The sequence below is a fragment of the Macaca fascicularis genome, chromosome 14, assembly GCF_037993035.2.
Source record: "Macaca fascicularis isolate 582-1 chromosome 14, T2T-MFA8v1.1".
In the NCBI taxonomy this organism is placed as follows: Eukaryota; Metazoa; Chordata; class Mammalia; order Primates; family Cercopithecidae; genus Macaca; species Macaca fascicularis.
In genome coordinates, this window is record NC_088388.1 from 9,535,238 (window position 1) to 9,541,355 (window position 6,118).

Genomic DNA, 6,118 nt, shown 5'->3' on the forward strand with positions numbered 1-6,118 from the left:
ACCCTCACAATCTGAGGAAGTTCACGTTCCCCCATTTCACAGAGGGAGAGTCCAAAACTGAGGACCACCGAAATAACAAAAGTGGTAGAAGTGGATTCAAACCAGGCCATCCAATTCCAGCATGCTTTCCATCGGGCTACTAATCCAAAGCACACACTAAAAGGAAAACATGGTAGATCCCCCCAACCCCATCCTTAGACTGCAGCTGTACTCAGGGCTGAGAGACCCACATTAAAGGTTAAGAGCTGTCACTCCAGCCTGGGGTCCTGAAAGCTTGGGGCAGGGGTCACCCAAGAGAGGTGGAGCACATTACAGAATGCACAGAACGTAGCAGTGCCCCTGCGTGGCACAGGGAAGGCCAGAAGGGAAGTGCTGCCTGGCCGCCCGCTCTCCTTCCCTGAGCACTCCACCTGCAGGACTCTGTGGGGTGACAGAGGGGCTGTGAACCCCCTGGGGCTGCCCCAGGAAGTGCCTGCTGATCTGAGGCTTGAAAGGGGCCGAGGGCAGGTGTCTGCCACAGAGTTCATAGCCCTGGTTTCGGTTCTATAGGTTGGGGGTCATCTTTGGGCTGTGATGGGGGTTCAGGGAGGGCCAGAGGATGTGGTCAGAGATGTGGCCGCCCACCTGGAGGGCTAGCCCCTGCGCTTGCCTCCTCCCCAGCTCCCTAGCTGGCCAGGACCCTGGGGGAGAAGCCCCCTCTTCGGAGGTTGGCCTGGGGCAAAGGAGGGGCATTGCCACCCAGCTCCCAGAGCCCCTGGACTGAGGCCTTCGGGGCAATCTGTCCTGGGTCCCACCCATGCAGCACCTCACAGCCCAGGACCCAAGAGGCAAAGGGCCCGCCGCCCACTGCCTCTGGCCATGCACAGCTGTTTTCTATGTTGCAGTTCCTTGTACAATCTCATTCAGAACAAACATTTCTGGCTGGATTTGGCTCACACCTGTAATCCCAGCACTTTGGGAGATCAAGGTTGGGGATGGGGTGGGGTTGTGTGGGGTGGGGTTGTGTGAGGCCGGGAGTTCAAGACCAGCCTGGGCAACATAGTAAGACCCCCCATCTCCACCAAAACAAAAATTAGCTGAGAGTGGTGATGGGTGCCTGTAGGTAGTCACAGCTACTAGAGAGGCTGAGGTGGAAGGATCACTTGAGCCTGGGAGTTTGAGGCTGCAGTGAGCTATGATGGCACCGCTGTACTCCAGCCTGGGCAACACAGTGAGACACTGTCTCTATTTAAGAAATTTTTTTAAAATAAACATTTCTTCTCCTTAGAAAACAAGCTAACCGCAAATCCAATCAGTGCCCTGTTCTTAATCTCAAATGAGTGTTCTAGAAGAATAGCCTAGTAAAAAATAATGGCCGCCCAGGGTGGCTCACATCTGTAATCCCAGCACTTCGAGAGGCCGAGGAGAGTGGATCACTTAAGGTCAGGAGTTCGAGACCAGCCTGGCCATTGGAAGGCCAAGGCACAAGAATCACTTGAACCCAGGAGGCAAAGGTTGCAGTGAGCCAACATCACACCACTGCACTGCAGCCTGGGCGACACAGCAAGACTCCGTCTCAAAAATAAATAAATAAAATAAAATAAATAAAATGGGCTAGTCATAGGACTTGCCCCGCCATGGACAGCAAGGTGATGACAGTTGGGAGGTGAGGACACCTGGCCACCACTCTTGTTCCTGTATCCCAGCGTACCAGGTCTGGCAGCACGTGGAGGGCAGCCTTGGGGAGACCGCCCTGAGTTCAAATCCGAGCTCTGCCACTCTAGCCAGCCCTCTTCCCCCACTAAGGCTGTTTCCTCAAGCCCTAATTCAGGAACAGACGCGGCCCACAGAGGCAGAGCCCGAGGACACCCACCTTGAGTGGCCTTTGCCAAGCACCCCAGGGAGGTTAGTTGGGTGGGGTGCAGGGAGTAGGGCACCTCACCCAACACCCAGAACAAAACAGGCGGGACCTACCCTTCCCTGAAGCAGCCCGCAGACTCAGCGGCGCCTGTAGGCCAGAGAGGTGGTGGCCAAGGGGGCTGGGGCCTGGCTTCCTGTGCACCCAGAGGGACTGATAATTGTAAAACCACATGGGGCTGCAGCCGCTGCAGAGCGTGGGAGCCCCTATGGCTTTTGGAGCAGTGCAGGGAAGGTTTTTGGAAGAAAAACCAGGATGATGAAACCACCATATGTCCACCCATTTGGAGCTTTGGACTTTTCATAGGACACGCCCCTGGTGCCGGGCAGAAGGGGTGGGGGAGGGGGCTGCCAGGACTAGCTGGGGTACTGGGGGGTCCGCACCCCCAGCATCTGCATCAGCTCCTCCCCAAAGCCATCCCAACAGACGCACCTTCAAATAAGAGCCGGGTATCTGAGGCTCAAGGGCGGGCTTAGGGAGCTCCCCAGCTCCAATCATATTGCCGCCTGCGCTCCTCCCTCAGAGAAAGGTTGGGACGGCCATTGGTGGCCATACTGGGAAGCTCATTTGTCCCTCACACCAGAACAAGTGCAGTTCTCCATTATACACAAAAAGACAGCAACCAGAAAGAGAGAAAGAGATTTACCCAAGACCCCACGCCTGGTCAGCAGCGGGCAGGGCTGCATGACCCAAGGCCAGCCTCTCATGTCCTGACCTGGGTAGGAGTGGGCCACCATGCCACATGCACGTTTCCGGAGTGGTTAGCAGCAGGGAACGGCCGCCATTCCTGCCAGCCCTGAAGAAGCATCAGTGGGAGCTGCTTCCCGAGGCCAGGGTTGGAGACTCTCTTCCTAGACCTCCCCTTGGAGGCTGATTCTCAGGACCTTAAGGAAGGGGACTCCCCAACCCTGGGCTCAATGGCCCTTCAATGTGGCCAGGATGCCGCAGACCCCGGCAACCTGCCTTGTGTCTGCGCTCCCAGCCTCAGAGGGCTGTTCCCTGGGGGGCAGACACGGGGTTCCCTGCCACTTCCTCGTGCTGGGTTCTCAGGGCCTCTCCCTGCCCCCACACACCTGCCCTCTGCAGGGTGGGTCTGAACTCAAGGAAGGAGCTCAAGGCTGGCACCACTTCCCTCCCCAGCTTCCATGCATTAGTCTGTAAAGGAGGGTAATAACTCTTTCCTAGCGTGGCCCTTGTGAAGAGAATAGATCTAAAGTCACTTCGAGATACCAAGAGGCCTCATACACTTGCAAGCTGTTATGAGCGTAACTGCTCCCCGCAGAGCTGGGTAAGAGAGCTAGTGACGTCCCTCAGTACCAAAGGGGCCTGCAGGATGAGTGAGAGGCTGCAGGGGGTAGTTGGGCCCTCCTGTACCTGGGGAGTAGTTGACCGTGGAGGAGGCATTTGAATGAAGGTATCCTGGGGAGAAGGAAAGGAAAGAGAGTGGCCTGACTGCCCAGACAGGGTGCGACTGAGGCTCTCAGGAGGTCTCCTCCTGTCAAGACTCACCCATCCCTGGCCGGGGGCGGTGGCTCACACCTGTAATCCCAGAACTTTGGGAGGCTGAGGCAGGCGGATCATGAGGTCAGGAGATCGAGACCATCCTGGCCAACATGGTGAAACCCCGTCTCTACTAAAAATACACACACACACAAAAATTAGCCAGGCGTGGTGGCGCGCACCTGTAGTCCCAGCTACTCAGGAGGCTGAGGCAAGAGAATGGTGTGAACCCGGGAGGCGGAGCTTGCAGTGAGCTGAGATCTGGCCACTGTGCTCCAGCCTGGGCGACAGAGCGAGACTCCGTCTTAAAAAAAAAAAAAAAAAAGCCGGGCGCAGTGGCTCAAGCCTGTAATCCCAGCACTTTGGGAGGCCGAGACGGGCGGATCACAAGGTCAGGAGATCGAGACCATCCTGGCTAACATGGTGAAACCCCGTCTCTACTAAAAATACAAAAAACTAGCCGGGCGAGGTGGCGGGCGCCTGTAGTCCCAGCTACTCCGGAGGCTGAGGCAGGAGAATGGCGTGAACCCGGGAGGCGGAGCTTGCAGTGAGCTGAGACCCGGCCACTGCACTCCAGCCTGGGCGACAGAGCGAGACTCCGTCTCAAAAAAAAAAAAAAAAAAGAAAATAGATCTGCTGAGACAACATGGTGCCATGCCCCGGAGCTGCTTCTGGCTGTCAGGGCTGGAGGCCTGGCTGCTTGCTGAGGCTGGAATAAGCTCAAAAAGAGACTGAGTCTTTACAGACTTCCTTCCATTGGAGCTGCAAAGGAATGAGCAGGGGGCCCAACCCTCCTCCTTTATTTTTATTTATTTATTTATTTTGGAGACATGGTTTCACTCTGTCACCTAGGCAGGAGTAACCTCCACCTCCCAGGTTCAAGTGATTCTCCTTTCTCAGTCTCCCAAGTAACTGGGACTTCAGATGTGTGTCACCATTCCAGGCTAAGTTTTGTATTTTTAGTAGAGACAGGGTTTTACCATGTTGACCAGGCTGGTCTTGAATTCCTGGGCTCAAGTGATCCGCCCACCTTGGCCTCCGGAGTAGCTGGAACTACAGGCTTGCACCACCACATTCAGCTAATTTTTAAGTTTATTTGTAGAGATGAGGTCTCACTATGTTGCCCAGGCTGATCTTGAACTCCTGGGCTCAAGTGATCCTCCCACCTTGGCCTCCCAAAGTGCTGGGATTACAGGTATGAGCCACCACACCCGGACCCAACTCCCTTTTAAAGACAAGGAAATTGAGGCTTGCAAGACAGATGTGACAAAAACTAATAAAGGACCAGAAAGAATCACGTGTGAAAGGCGAGAAGTGCCGAATGCCTGTCCCAGCCCTGCCCTGAGCAGCCCTGTGCAACCCTGGCCTCAGCCCTGGAACTCAGTGTCCACTCAGCTATACTGTATGGGGATGGACAGATGGCTGGGAATGGACCTTTCTGAGAACTTACCAGAGAGCTTAAGGGACTTGCCTGAGGTCACACAGAGAGTGAGACAGGGCCCAGAGGCCTCACCAGGGGTGTCCACGAGGGGTAGCGGAGGAGAGGCCCATCTTCCCACTCAGGAGCCCTTGCCTATCTCCGGTTCCCTAATGCTGTCTGGGGTGCCTGTCCCTCCTCTGGTCTCTGGTGCCCCCGTGTGGCCTCAGTGAGCAGGCCCCTTCCTACCTCCTGTGGGCTCCACCCCTGCCCCAACTCCTTAAGGAGGGCCCAGAATCTCTGAGGTGGGAGGGATCTGAACTCCTGCCCCCTCTCCCTTCCAGGAGACCAGAGGCAATGAAGGGGATCCCCAGAGTTTGGTTTGAATCCTGGCTCCCCATGCCAGCCTGGCTGATTTAGGCAACACACCCAGACTCTGTTTCCCCAAACATTTCTCAGCCCATGGGCCCTGCATAGCTACAGGGCGGGCTTCTGGGGAGATCACATGGGAGGCAGGGCGAGTCTGAGACCAGCTTTGGGCAACACAGAGACCCTAGCTCTAAAAAAAAATTAAAAATTAACCAGGCATGGTGGTGCAGGCCTGCAGTCCCAGCCACTTGGGGAGGCTGAGGTGGGAGGATCACTTGAGCCCAGTATGTTGAGGCTGCAGTGAGCTGAGATTGCACCACTGCACTCCAGCCTGGGTGACAGAGCAACACCCTGTCTCGAAAGAAGGCTAGGCGTAGTGGCTCATGCCTGTAATCCCAGCACTTTGGGAGGCCGAAGTGGGCGGATCCCCTGAGGTCAGACCAGTTTGGCCAACATGGCAACATAGTGCAACCCTGTGTCTTTAAAATAAATAAATAAATAATCACATGAGAGACCCTTTGTGGGGAAAAACACCCTGTTTGCTACAAACATTCATGGAACACCTCCTCCCTCAACCTGATCCTGCCCCCATCTCAGCGAGGTCTCAGTACAAGAGGAGAGGCAAACCCCTAAACAGGTCTTTTAATGAAATAACGCGTTGGCAAGTGACTTGAGCCTGTAATCCCAACGCTTTGGGAGGCTGAGGCAGGCGGATCGCTTGAGTCCAGGAATTCAAGACCAGCCTGGTCAACATGGTAAAACTCCATCTCTACTAAAAATACAAAAATTAGCTGGGTGTGGTGGCACATGCCTGTAATCCCAGCTATTTGGGAGGCTGAGGCAGGAGACTTGCTTGAACCTGGGAGGCGGATGTTGCAGTGAGCTGAGATCATGCCACGGCACTCTGGCCTGGGTGACAGAGTGAGACTCCATCT